The sequence below is a fragment of the Onychomys torridus genome, chromosome 16 (genome assembly GCF_903995425.1).
Source record: "Onychomys torridus chromosome 16, mOncTor1.1, whole genome shotgun sequence".
NCBI classification, from domain to species: Eukaryota; Metazoa; Chordata; class Mammalia; order Rodentia; family Cricetidae; genus Onychomys; species Onychomys torridus.
The window spans coordinates 58,980,337-58,987,265 of record NC_050458.1 but is presented as its reverse complement, the minus strand read 5'-3'; the positions used below and the strand labels follow the sequence as shown (position 1 = coordinate 58,987,265).

Here is a 6,929-nt window from a genome sequence, read left to right as displayed (position 1 = left end):
AAGATGAAAGGAGATACTTGTATTAGAAGCCTCTGAAAGATGCAGGCAGCCTTCATTTCCTCTCACCATGGGAGGCTCGGGGCCTCCACAGACTAGGCTGTAACCACAATAAAACAATGTCCCTCTGTGGACTTGTTTTAAAAAAATAAACCAATTCATACATACAAATAGCATCCCAGGGAAGAGAGTGTAGAACAGCCAAGTTGAAAAAGGAAACAAACAGTACTTGAATTCCTTCCCTGTTTTCCAACTTGTGTTCTTTCTCAGAGCTGTTGTCTGGAGAACACATTCATTCTTATTCAGCACACTGAGCAGACCAACTCACCCCTGCTCAGGGTTTTGTTGGGATCCTAATGGTGTTGCCTAGATGATACAGATAGAATATGGATGGGCTGTGATCTGGACTGCTGCAAACAAGCATGGCTAAAAACCTACAGATTTTCTAAAGCTAAATGCAGAGCGTGGGCATTTGCCATCTTGCCTACGTGATTGACAAGAGAACTGATACTTTGGAGGCTGGAAATGTGAGGTCAGTCATGCTGCCTGCCTGTTCAGAGAGCTGTCAACTCTTTGTGGGGACAGAGAGTCTATCACTTGTTTGGAGTGCCCTTTGTGTAGTTTTTCTTACCAGGTCTTTCTTGATGTCTGCCTGCTTGACTGATTTCACAATGAACATAAAAAGGAGATAATCAAACACTGTAAGCCATGTCTACCTGTAACCAAATGTAGGGGGAACATTAGAATTTATCTAAATATCATTAACAACAACACAAGTACTAAAATCAGTAGTCAGCAGAAAATTTGCAAGCTAATCAGACTTGGTCTTGCAAATATTCAGATTCTATAAATATCTTTAAATAAAAAAAAATCAGTAGCCCCAGGAACTTGTAGGGAATACATCCAGGAGTACCTTATGATATACTTATGTTCCAATTAAAGAACATGAAAGGATACAACCAACATGCTGAAATAATACATTTGAATGGACTATGGCTTCAAACACAAGAGCATCCAATTGAAGGATTATAACCTCAGTCTGTTGCCCAATGTGTCTGTCACTGTTCTCCACACTGTGACTCAATGCCAGACGGAAGCGAGCTGAGAGGGGAAGGGTTTGCTTGGCTCCTGGTTTCATGGTTGCAGCCTCATGGGAAGGAAGGCTTGCTGGCCAGCATGCAACTCAAGACACTAGGTTCTGATGGTCTGGCTGACCAAAGGAGGGTGGGAAGCCGAACTAGGGTGTAGCCTGAAAGGCAAGCTTCCAGAACTTTACTTCTATCATCTAGGACTTGTCTCTTAAAGGTTCTGGAACCTCCTGGAGCAGTGCTATCAGCCCGGCTCAGGTGTTCAAACACACGGGACTATGGGATACATTCACATTTGAACCGTGTCATGTCGTACCCTGTCTGGAGCATCTCAGTAGTATTTTGCATTGACTTGGCTGCCCCCTAACACTTCTAACATAGGATCGCTAACAGAGAAGTGGCTTTTCAGGCATTAGGCATTTGGAAGCTACACCTGTCTATATTGGATCATTTGAAACTACCAACTCTCTGCTGGTCTGCACAGGTATCCAGCAGGAGACCTCTGGACATCAGAAAGCTGAAAACACTCTCAGGCCTCTCTACCACCACCACTTCTGAAACATGTTCCTGCAGTGATTTAATGATGTTTGTGGCCCCCGTCCCCGCCCCCACTACTTTTCTTTTGCTCACCTCCAATCACCTTTTCCCATAGCTCAGATTGCCCTGTTTCCTTCACTCCATGAATAACCCTAAACCTACCCTCTTAGGAATGGGGTTGAGGATCTGAGGCTCCACTTATTACTGGTGCTCCATGTGTAAACTCTTTGTGTAAAGGTCATTGCAGAGACTGGTATTCTGTGAGGTAAGAAAAGCAAATAGAGTTAGAAAAAAGTGTCAGAGCTACAGAGCTAGGGAGAAAAAGCAGGAGGGGGATATAAAAATAGAAGGGATCTTAAGGCCCAAAGATGAATGTTTATTTTTTGCTTTAGGATGCATATATTCCTGGTGAAGGTGACATTTTGTAGACAGGTAGGAGGTTGCATTTCTAAACAATTTATGTGTTTGCAGCCATGGTAACCAGAATGTCCTTCCTACAGAGGAGCTTTTTCTTGCAAGTCTGGCTGAAGATCTTTGACTCTCCTCCACCTCTTGCACTTTTCTTGGCCATTGTTGTCGGTTACAAGACACTGTTCTCCCAGAACAAGCTGGGTAAAGCCATTGCATGAGTCTTCATTGTGTGTGTGCTATTGTAATTATTGAGTGTGTCTGCGTGTGCCTGATGGGTGAAGGTGCACCATGCCGTGGCGTACCTGTGGGTGTGAGATGATGACTTTGTGGAGTTCCTGCTCTTCCTTCCACATTTCTTTGGGCTCTAGGGATCAACTTGAGCTCACCAAGCTTGCACATCGAGTACCTTTCCCACCTAAGTCATACTTACTTAACTTTGAATTTTTCAAATGTCCTTCTACAAGTATATGTTATATACTGAGTGTATTCAGTCCCAAACCCTCAACACCCCCACCCCTTTTCTTGCCTCCTCCTGCCTGTTAATCTTCTTTTTTCCCTAGACGATTTGTCTTTGACTTTCTTGTCATATGTATCTATATAAAATCTAGGAATCACAAATAAGGGAAAACTTGTGATATTTGTCTTTCTAAGACTGACTGAATTTTCTTAAGAATCATTGCTTTTTTTGAGTTGAGGATCGAACCCAGGGCCTTGTGCTTGCTAGGCAAGCACTCTACCACTGAGCTAAATCCCTAACCCTTGAATCATTGTATTTTTAAGTGAAATCTTTTCTTAACTTGCAATGTTCTTTGTGTCCCAGGACTATTATAGGAAGAAGAAAAAACTGAGGCTTTTTCTGTAAGCTTTTATTGCAGCATTTTAAATAGATTCAACAGAAGCATGAATTAGACTGCATATGATCCACCCCCCCCCCAAAAAAAAAAATCATGTTCAAGGTAGTCTGGTGGCACAGGCCTGTAACCTTGGTTACTGAGATGAGAACTGAGGACTGAAAAATCAAGGCTTTTCTGGGAAATTTAGCAAGATCTACCCCCAAAGTAGAAAGTCAAAATAATTCAAAACTGTAACTTAGTAGTTCAGCTTCTATAGAATCTGGAAAAGTAGAAATGACCATTTCTTTTACGATTGGTAGGATAAAACCAATTTTAAACACACACACACACACACACACACACACACACACACACACACACACACATTTCTTGCACTTAAAAATTTAAAATGGAAACATTTGATAGATTCATTAAATGCATTAAATTTTCATATAAAATTACTGGAGTTAAAACACTGAATATTGGAGACTACATGGTAAATAACCCAGAAATGTCTTCTCAATATTTTCTCTGCAGGTTTGCTTCCCCCAAAGCCTCCAGTTTCCATGCACTGTTGATGCCCTACACAGGTGGGAGAGGCTTGTGTGGTGTCCACCTATGGCTAGGATGCTGTTCACTTAGTGAGAGGCTCTCTCAGTGTCCACTCTTCTGACAAATCACAGTGGATCCTTGAGTGTGTGGCATTTAGCTAATCTTCTATGTAGCTGGGATTTTACTCATTGGGGGCCCAACACCCAGCTAAATACATACATGGAGACCTCCCTCAATCCTCCAACCAAAAAAGTCAAGATCCTGTCTCTGCCCCGCCTTATCACTTTCTGTCTCCTGACTGTACAGACCACCAGACCTCTATGGTTAACTAGTGGCCAGCTCTACCCTCTGATCTCCAGGCAAGCTTTATTTGTCAGAACACAAACAAAACATCACACAACAGAGGTGGAAAAGCAACTTCTGTCTTTTCGCTAGACGGATGTGATGCATTTCAAACTGTCTTTTAAACATTTCTGCTTATGCCTGTAGATTGCCGCTGTTGTCAGCCTCAAATCACGACCACTGGTCATGCTGTTGAGTGTTCCTGTGGCCCAGTGGCTGACTCTTCATCACAGATAGACAGCTGTCATCACCCTCTTCCAAGACTCAGGGATCATGGAAGAAGAGGGACTGGAAAGAATGTAAGAACTACAGAAGGGATGGTGTGCTGTGTGGCAGGTTTCTCTGAGATTGGAACATTGCGTGCTTCACGTAAGCTTCTTAAGACAGAAAGTAAAAAACTCAAAATAGCTCCAGGAAGTCCCTAAAACTGACCAGATTAACTAGGTCCTTCTCTCCCAAGAGTATAGAACAAAGATGGGCAAGTCAAGTCCAAATAAGCCAAATTGCCAACACCAAATCAAGACAAGCTGCCTGGAAGGAACAGAAAACTGCTAAGCATCCTGGAAAGAATGCTTTGTGGTGCTTTGAATAAGAATGGCCTCCATGGGTTCATGTATTTGAGTATTTGGCTCCCAGTTTGGGTGGACTGTTTAGGAAGGATTAGGAGTTGTGGGCTTGTTGGATGATTGGAAGGTATGTGTCATTGGGATCGGGCTATGAGGTGTCAAAAGCCCATACTAGGCCCAGAAGTCTCTTGCTCTTTCTCTCCCTGTCTTTCTCTCTCTGTCTCTTTGTCTCTGTCTCTCCTGCCTGCACATCATGATGTAAAGCTCTCAGGTACTACCCTAGCACCCCTGTCTGATTCTTGCCACCATGATCATGGATTAACCCTCTAAAACAGTAAGCAAGCCCCAATTAAATGCTTTTTAAGAGTTGCCTTGCTCATGCTGTCTCTTCACAACAATAGAACAGTTACCAAGACAACACTGTCATCTAGTTGAGACGCCTGCAGGCTGTGCACTGGGCTCTAGCATCCTGGCTGTTAGGAGCTGTTAACAATTCTGGCTGTATTTGAGCCATTTATGTTTCTGTAAGCAACCTCAATAAAACTTGTTGGTTCACCAAGTTGGACTTTGTTGGTATCCATACTTTGGTCTGCTGTAGGCTCCATATCTGTGATGAGTAGGCATGTGTGTGCTGTGTCTCCCCAGGAAACGTCTTGTCACGCAACACCTGACCCTTTTGTCTAAATCAGTGCTACTGTCCCTTCTCGGTCTTATAAGAACATGGGGTCACTCACAAGGCCCTGCCTTTTGCATAGTCCTTAGTGCCAGCGGGAATTATTTTCTCCATTCTTCTGTTTATTTCACTGCCTTCCCCAAGTGAATATCATCCTACAGAGGGAGAGACCAGAGGATTTTTTTTTTCTGTTTGATGTTTAAAGGCCCACTACAATATTCCCACATGATAACTGCATAAAATAAATGTGTCTCAAATGAATATTTTGAGAAGAGATGAAAACATCCTTTCACTCAGCAAATATCCCAGCTGTGCCTAGAATGGTGATTGGTAAAGTAGGGATGAATTTAGAAAAAGACATTTTTTTAATTTCTCCTAACTCAATGAAGTTGGTACTCTTGGGCTTCTCCTGTCTTCATTTCTACTCCTCTCCTTCTAGGGACCTTACTCACAGGAAGACTGCCCCGCCAACAGGTTCGGAGCTGACAATGGGAACTTAGGCAAGTTGTTATACCCTAAAGATGTTGCTTTTTTTTTGCCTGAACACAGGAAATGTTTTTAATGATTTTTATTGGTTGTTGTGAAAACTGATTATGGCAAAGACTGTGTCCAGTGAATAATCTACTCACCAGATTATTGGCATCTGATAATGGAAACTTTATTACAGCTCTACCATGAGATGATCTGATGTTGGTCGTATCACAAGCCAATTTTCTTTGAATAGTGTTTTCATAAGACCTATTTTCAATAAAGAAATCCATTGGCACCTAGTGAGCATTCCAAAATATGACCTGTCTTATATCGTTAGAGGTCTACTTCCTTTCCTTAAGGGTAAAGCAAAATATTCATGATGCCATTTCCTGTGGCTTCCTGATGAGGCAGTCAGGTCTGTCCACGGGCCTGGAGGCAGAAGTCTGTCAATAATGCCTGAGTAATAAGTGCAGGTCTGCGTCAGCAGTGCCATGCGTCAGCTCACAGCCATGGGGGAGGCCCAGTAGCTGGCCAGGAAGGCAGCCACCAGCAGACCTGAAGAGGAGCAACGCAGAGCGCCCTTCTCTAGTTGTAGCCTTAGCATTCTTGGGGCAGCCTTTTCTCCTAGTCTTAGCTGATAATTCTCTCCCTCTCCCTTACAGTTTTATAGTTATCTCTCCCCATACTAATGTAACTGTAGTATTGTTGTCCCTAGAACCAACTTTATAAAACCCTTACATTTTAATTGGCTTTTGTGTTCTTCTGGTAGGAAATTTGAACTACACCCATTTACTTGAAAAATAACCTTCTAGAGCTGGAAAGGGTATCTCTAAGGCCAACCGACTCACCAAAAACACTAGCTCAAGGCAGTGACAATTTGGTACATTATCATGGAATAATTTAGTATCTGGAGAGAGTAGTTTAATTTATCGCCTGACAGCATTTCCTTATTTCAAACAAGCTTAGATAATGAATTTGATACTGTGATAAGGGATCCGAAACAGTGTCCATTTGTCAGCTTCATTTCCTGTAGGTTTAAACTAGTCAGTTTACTTAATTCTTTGGTTAAGGCTCCTAACAAAGCAACTATCAGGCATGTGTGGTCACTGGGTCTGAGACACACAACACTTAAACACACAGGTGTGCATGTGCCTGTGTGTGTGAGTGCAATGTTTCTATAATTACTACTCTCCATCTTTCACACAGAACACTGCAGTAATTATTCATTGGCCCTTTCATTTCTTGCAGGATAGGAGCCACCGTCTTTGAGGAGTTGGAGCAGAGTCTATGTCTGAAAAGGCTTGATGCTGATTCTCTCCAGATTCATTAACACATGTACCAGTTGGAGAATTTGCTTTAAAAATGCCCCCAGGTCTTTGTGGTTAAATATAATTCGAGTCTAGAGTGGACCCTGGAGCCAGCTCCCATTTGCAAGACTCCTGCCCACTGGGGGAGCCTC

At 42.7% G+C, this 6,929-nt stretch overlaps 1 long non-coding RNA gene across 1 annotated transcript; it reads left to right on the top strand.

The window, feature by feature from the left end:
• The first annotated feature begins 396 nt into the window (after positions 1–396).
• Positions 397–5,493, top strand: LOC118596798. Its single transcript, XR_004946749.1, has 3 exons — positions 397–529; positions 3,908–4,059; positions 5,439–5,493. It is a non-coding gene; the product is annotated as an uncharacterized LOC118596798 (long non-coding RNA).
• Positions 5,494–6,929: the final 1,436 nt, after the last annotated feature.